General features: G+C 36.9%; 1 long non-coding RNA gene across 1 annotated transcript; it reads left to right on the top strand.

The window, feature by feature from the left end:
- Positions 1-1,399: 1,399 nt before the first annotated feature.
- Positions 1,400-3,532, top strand: LOC141342151 (uncharacterized). The gene is made up of 3 exons (XR_012356667.1): positions 1,400-1,524; positions 2,858-2,902; positions 3,020-3,532. It is a non-coding gene; the product is annotated as an uncharacterized lncRNA (long non-coding RNA).
- The last annotated feature ends 4,297 nt before the right edge of the window (positions 3,533-7,829 follow it).

Below are 7,829 nucleotides of genomic sequence, written 5' to 3'. Positions count from 1 at the left end.
TCTAAAATCGGTGCGGGCGGCAACTTGAACAAACTCATAAATGGCCAATTAACACACAACTCGAATAAACACGAAAAATAACGAAATACAAACATGCTATTTGACTCAATCCAGCATTAAAACATGTCATCCACTGATATCAAGCAAAATTGTAACTCAATCTGATGTATTTTAACACTATATTACAGAGCACAGTTGCAACATACCTGTCTCACTCAAGTCCAAAGCCGTTCTGAACGAGAGCGGGACGCGATTGGATAAATCAAATGGGAAATGACATCACACAAAAAAAACCCATATATTATTTTGAAACAAAAGATAAACAGCGTACATGTAGTTTTATGTATGATGAAACATGAAAATAAATAAAATAAGGAATATAATTCTTGGAAAATTAAAGTTTGCTGGAATGGTTGAAACTTAAAATACTACACTAACACTAAGAGATGTAAATGTTTTCCTGGATTTTTTTTGTGCGTTCCCGAGATTAGACCTTCCTTAACATAATGCCGAAAACCCGAAGTCTCTAGGTGGTCTGGTTGAGGAGTAGATAGAAGTGCAAGATTGGTGCGCACAGACAGAACAGAAATCATGAGTTAACAATCGCAATTTTGTCCGGTGGAAAATTACGCTAAAAACCTAAAAGATTCGGGCTTTTGACAAAACATTCGGGGCTTAAGCCCAATTAGCCCCCCCCCCCCCCCCACCCCCCGCTCCGCCCCTGAAATACACACAAGTTTCAAAAGCAGTCGGTCTGTGAAACAGTTGGGAAAGAAATCATGTTAATATTAGATCTGTGTGGCAGCAGTGTAATATACAGTACATAAATCAATAAATCCACTGCTCTCATGTCTCCTCTGAGGCTGGGATAAATAATGTTCTGTATATCTGTGCAGCTAAAGGCAGAACAGTTAGCATATTTTGCTCGATCTTTTGCCGTGCATTAGAACTGATGCAGAAACGTGCAGATTAAAGGGCAGTATTATAATAAGATCCCTTTCTACATCGCAGGGGGATCAAAATCTGAGCAGCTAATTTTTTTCACAAGCTTGCAGAGAAAGGCTTACCAAAAAAAAAAAAAAAAATACTGTGTTGTTCTTTTTAACATTTTCTGGGTTGGTTGGTAGATGCACCAGGGACCCGATAACAGCACTTAAACAAGGAAAAAGTCTTTTTTCTTTTTTTCATAATTTGTCTTTAATTTGATGTAATTCTGTTCTGGCGTGGTATTGCTTATGTCAGTTATCTTGCTTTTATGTGCTGATGATGGCTTGAGTTAGGTCATCCAATAATTAAGAAGCGGAATTGACTTCTAAATGGAGAAGGGTCTGGCTGCAGACCTGCACCTCCACTGTCAGACCTGCACTCTCAGACCTGCACTCTCCGTCACCCAAACTTCCTCTGCAGGTGACGTCACTTTCAATCGACACCTGCACACTACGGTACCTGCGCTATTTGCAATCTGCGTGTAGTGGGACGTGTTGGATTGAGAATAACTTCTGAATTCGTTCAAGAATCATTGCTGTAAGTACATATGTGTATGTTTATTATACGTTTTATTAGATTGTATTCTGATATACAAAATTATGTTTGCCAACGTGTTCGCTGCTCACTGGTTGTGTTTAAAAAGTTGCATTAGCTAGGGCTGTGCAATTAATCGAAATTCGATTTCGATTTTTGCTTCAAACGATCATGAAAATGCAGTAATCGAGATGAAACGATTATTGTGCCCCACTCCGCCCCCTTTCCAGTGGTGCGCTTTCGCTCTTCCATAAAAGCCTAATTTCACATGCAAATCAGCAAAATCATGTTACGCGACTTTCATAAAACGGGACATGCTTGATTTATTCATGTTTCTTTGATGTTACGTTTTTAATAGCGCGTAGGAAAAGTTGCGGTGTTTTTTGAATGCGCTCAAAGACGGAGCCGAACATGGACTTGTAAAGTTATATTTTAACTCAGGTGCGCGCCTAAACGGTCAAATACACGCAAAAATATTTGAAAATGAGGCGCTTGTTGATTATTCATGTAAACGCTTGTCAGTTAAATGACCATAAACAGTTGAAATTAAAAAACGTGTGTAACAGTATATTGGGTCCGTGCGGTTAAGCGCAACACATAGGATTCCTTCTGCTGTCTGTTTAATATGAATAAAACTTAAAGAAAAATCACTCACTGCTTTTGAATGAAGGAGGTTTGTAGTTTTAATCAGACACAAAGGATGTTTAACTATTACAGTGAAGATGCAGTTTTATTTTACATTCAAAAATAATTACATTTAATTTATGTAGTATTGTTAGACTACTTTAGACTTGCAGAAAAGTATTCAGAAAAATATTTTTTTAATCACTGTTTTTTTTTTTTTTTACCTTTTTCGCTGTATTGCTATCTAAATTAATTACTATAGAAAGTTTTGGACCCTGTCATAATCGTTTAAATAATCGTGATTACAATATTGACCAAAATTATCGTGATTATGATTTTTGTTGAAATCGAGCAGCCCTAAGCTGTATAGCCTAACTAGTCAACCACTCCGTCACTGACTTAAATACATTTAAAGTAAGCTAAACTACTGAACAGAATGGTATATATGCTTTCGTAAGTTAATTATATAGCTTACACGTAAACTACTGTATAGTTTAGTGTTGTGTTACTGATAATATAAGTAGAATGAGACAATTAAATGTGGTGTTTTTATTAGCAAAACAGGTAGTGTGAAACATTGTAAAGCACCACATTTGATGTTTTCTTCTGCTCCTACTCTTCTCAATTCAGATTACTTCATTTGAGTGACATTTTATATATTATAAATATATGTATGTGTGTGTATAACTGGTTTCTTCTATCCTGCTCTTAGGCAGATGATGCAAGTATAGATGTACTGATGGAATCATCACAAGAGGTACATTATTTTGTTACAGGACTAGTAACAAGTAATTGTTTTTTTTTGCACAATACTGAATTAATGTTTTTGGTATCTTACATTTGTATCTCTCTTGTTCTTTGTGTTATTTTACAGAATCAACTGATGGGAGATTTAAATAAAGCCAGCAAGTGGTGTTTGGAACCATAGATATATATACGTAGATGCCTCATTAGCGACTGTTTCTATGGGCCTTTATACGTAAGCCGTCCGCCATTTTGCTGCGGTCCAGTTGACGTCATTCACCCATAGATCTAGGTAAATCACCATAGTAATCACTGAATATTCGAAATATAACAGTCCTGCACAGCCGTTGGTCTGCGAACCTACAGTATGGTGAATGACGTCTAGTGGACCGCTGCAATATGGCGGACGCATCTATGTGCTTGGAGCGGTCCAATGGGGTATCTACGTATACGTATATATGTTTGGAACAGCCAAGTGTGCTGCTTGGTTCTGTTCAGCTGCCCAAAGTACTCTGCATGGAGGATGAAGATGTTGATGAGGCCATGGACAAATTACAGAAGGCTGAATTTTCAGAGGACAGACTTGTTGCTCTGGAACCTTTCAGCTTTATCTTTACTGCGATGAAGGACATCGACTTCTTCCTTGAACATGTAGTTGATGTTATGAATCTGAAAGTATTCTGTCAAACTGAAAAGGAAGGAAATGCATAATGTGCTTCTTTGCAGAAATAAAAGAAAATACATAATTTGCCTCTTTGCATTCTTTCTGTTCTGTTTTTATTTGTTGTGGAAGTGTTTTAAGCTTTTACTTATTTTTATATTACTATTTTATAAAACTATTGCTAGTTTTCCAAATAATAGTAAATAGTCTGTCTCTTTGTAACTAGCTTACATTAAAAAACTAAAATAAAAAATTGCATCTGCTTAATTTTTGTTAATGTTATAGTTTGGTAATGTAATATAGTTGTAGCCTACTTGAATGATAAAGTACAACATTATACTCCTATGATAAACAAGCAGCAAAAAATAACTGGGGGGAAAGTTTCTGTCTGGTTATACTACTAAAGTACTTTAAACCATTTAACAGCATCATTACTGCGTCTTTATTGGCAACGGGTACTTTAAACCATATAACAGCTTCAATACAGCGTCTTTGGCAACGCAAACGAACGACTGGAAACTTATTTGCGGTTTTTTGTGTCGATTGCAAGTGACGTCGCAGGTACCGTAGTGTGCAGGTGTCGATTGCAAGTGACGTCACCTGCAGAGGAAGTTTGGGTGACGGAGAGTGCAGGTCTGAGAGTGCAGGTCTGGCAGTGGAGGTGCAGGTCTGCAGCCAGACCCTATTGTCTAAATGACTTTAAACACTTGTTTCCTTGTTTTGATAATACCACGCTTTTCATCTTAATACAAAAAAAGACTTAAATGTCTGTGATTACTGAATTACCAGCAATCAAGCTTCTCTTAACTAAACCTAATTTTGGCTGATACTGCAAATGTTGCAAAAAGAAGTGTACATGCTAATACCTTTTTTCTGCAACATTTGCAATAACAGCCAAATTAGATTCTGCTAAAATACCCCTCAAATGTCTGGTGGTCAGTACTGTCAGTACTGAATATAAAAGCTTATAAATTCATCATGTATAGCTATTCTATTCCTAATTTTTTATATAATTTGAAAGACATTTGGATTTATTTACTGATGCAGTGCATCCCACAAGTGTTTACCACAGCTAACAAATAATGTATATCTACTGACCTGTTAAGAACACAGAGACAATAGCAGGATGTCGAATACTTGGATACACCAATGTTTGTAAAGTCAAATATTAAATATCTTACCAAGATGGTGTCTATTTTCAGACAAGTACAGGCCTCAGTTTTCTTCATCCAAACAGCATAGTAATCCACAGTTCAGAAAAATAAAAAAAAAATTCTTCACTTTTTGTGTGTACAGGTTTGCAGTATGGTGTTATACAACAGAGTTGCATAACCTTATTGGAATTGCTGACAGGGTTCCAAGTCCAACCCCAAACCACCAGCTGCGTTCCTGGAAATTAAACATCAATGAACAGTATTAGACTACAGCAACGGAAAAGTAATTAAAATAAATAAATAATTTAAAAAGTAAAATTTGTAACGACATAAAGTTGGGTATATGATGACAGTTTGTGTTTAGCTATCCCTTGTTTTTTTATTTAGATTTGTCTGTGCTGACTTTTAGGCCATGTTCACAGAGCAGTCAGTGAGTCACAGCTAAATATTTCACAATACCTCAGCATATGCAACAACAGTTCTTTGTCGAATGCATGGCAACTAACAAACCATTACCTAAATGTCTCTGCCTTGTTTTACAGAGGTCTAATACAGATAAGCGTGACACAGAATGACAAAAGATGTACAGTAAGAATGTTTTGTGACTACATGTTTCCTCTCTTCTTGAAGATATTTAGCAGGAGTCCAGACGTGTCACAAACTTGCTAAACATCATCTGTTTTGTTACCTTCCCCCCTGCCAGAGGAAGGTACTTTCCAGCTGCCTTTAAAACACACACACACACACACAAATGGACATGTGCATTTTCAATTCACTTAACAACAAGTTATTTTAGAGATGGGTGGCTTCTACTGATGTTTCTAATTCTTATGATCTGCTTTTGTATTTCGTTAGAGTTGTGTAAATCCAAAGTAGTAACATTATACCAAATTAAAAATTCCCTTCAGACTAGTGTGATGAATCATGTGTTAGCCCTGGGATAGTTACAGAACAAATCACAATATTTAAATTCTAGCACAAGGCTAAAATTTCACTAACTGCTTTGGAATATATTTAATTATTGACAAAATGCCTCATAGTTCAACATTAAAGGCACTACTTTGTAAGGGCATAATAAAGTAATATATGACTGTAATTCCGAGTGTGTCAGTGTGTGAGTGAGTAATATGATGTAGTAACATGAAGCAGAATAAGTAACATCAGAGATGTTGACACAGCAAAGATAGTGTCTGACACAGCATAGATAGTGTCTTTGCAGAAATCTGTGAATCACATAACTATGCAGTGCTTTGTATTCAAATTCATTCAATTGAGATATCTGTGGTTTTATAATCTATATGTGGCTCTAATATCAATTCACTCATATTGTAGAGTTATTTTGTAGCCTAACAGGCTACCACAAAGTCTTTTGACCACTCTAAAATTGTCTGCATTATTTATTTATTTTATTTTATTTACCCAGCAGCAGTTTATGCGCAAATCAAAGCATGTGCATGTGTCGTGGTACTCTCCAAAATGACACTAGGGTGATGCGCAGAAGAAGAATTATTGAATAAAGTTATTTTAGTTATTTTAGTTTTTATTTTAGTCAAAACTTTTTAGCAAACACTTTTTCACACAGGGCCATGTGGGTTTGGATTTTGTTTTCCCTTCATAAAAAAACCCTTCATTTAAAAACTGCATATTGTGTTTACTTGTGTTATCTTTGATTAATATTTAAATTTGTTTGATGATCTGAAACATTAAAGTGTGACAAACATGCAAAAAAAAATAAAAAAAAATAAAATAAAAAAAAAATCAGGAAGAGGGCCAACACTTTTTCACACCACCACTGTTATTTTAATATGTGTTCCAAAGATGAAACGACATGAGGATGAGTGTAACAATGGAAGACGGCGGGTTGAGAATCCAAACGCAGCTTTATTAAAACTTAGTTCAGAGTTGTACAATCCAGGTCAATAACCAGCATACAGGGCAAGAGACAAAACAGAATCGTAGGCAGAGTCCAGGTGGAAAGTCAGGGCAGGCGGCAGGCAAAACAGAGTAAATCCACAAAACAGATATTGGGTCAAAAGGCAAGCGGCAGACAATCACAAGAAAGGAACAGACAGAACGGCAACGGGTAATCCAACAGTAAATGAAACGATCAGAAATGTTAGCAAACAGCAAAACAAGACTTTGCAAGGTGTGTATGTGTCCAGGAAGTTTATATAGTGTGTAGACAGGAAGTGATTGGTTGTGAACAGGAAGTGGTTGGTGTGTGACCTGTGACATGTGACGGATTATGGGAAATGGAGTCCATGATGTGATAAACAGAGTCCGGGCTGCAGAGTTGGGCAGTAGCGTCGCTACAAGTAGTGACGCTACTAGCTTAACTACATTTCTCAGTAGCGTGGTGGTAGCGTCGCTGTTTTCTGAATCAACTAGCTTTTGAGTAGCTAAGCTATTATTTTGATCAAGTAGCGCGGTAGCGTCAACAAAAGCTTCAAGCTATATATATATATGTTTCTATACTTTAAGCTCAAATCGGAAATATAACTGCTACGGATCACTGATCCTGGGTCAGTAAGCGACGTCACTGCCACTAAACCTCGAGACGCCACTGGCTCATTAAACTGTCAGTCAAACCTCATTATTCCTCCCGCCTCTCTCTGAATGAAGTGCGGCACGCAGTTTGAAGCTTCTCAGCGTGTTTGCAGACTTGAGGTAAATAAAGAAGTGTTGATTGAAAAGTACATGTTTTCTGTATTTATAATAAAGCACTGTATCTATAAAGGCTAATGTTTTTTTTTTTTTTGCATTTGAGGAGATGAGAAAAGTGTGTCTTAGTCTAGCACTTGTTGTCGAGACAACCAAATTGCTTATGTGAAGCACTGAATCTTTATATTTTAGGTAAATGTCAGAAAAAAAACTGAGCGCCCACTTAGCAACAGAAAACTGTATAATCTGCAATGCAAAACGTAGTATTAGAACTAGTGATGCCGCCTTGATTTTAGTCTTTGACTATGGTCGCGCGTTTACAGTCTCCTCCGCGAAAGCACAGACGGGAATGCGGACTCCATTCATAAAAACAATAGGTTACTGTCGTAACCCCGGTTCTCTGAAACATCGAGTGGAGAGATCCACCTATGGGAAGGGCATCCGTACCTGAACTCTGCAGAAGC

The sequence above is a fragment of the Garra rufa genome, chromosome 9 (assembly GCF_049309525.1).
Source record: "Garra rufa chromosome 9, GarRuf1.0, whole genome shotgun sequence".
NCBI classification, from domain to species: domain Eukaryota; kingdom Metazoa; phylum Chordata; class Actinopteri; order Cypriniformes; family Cyprinidae; genus Garra; species Garra rufa.
The sequence above is the reverse complement of the archived record's forward strand: the minus strand, read 5'-3'. Positions and strand labels throughout refer to the sequence as shown.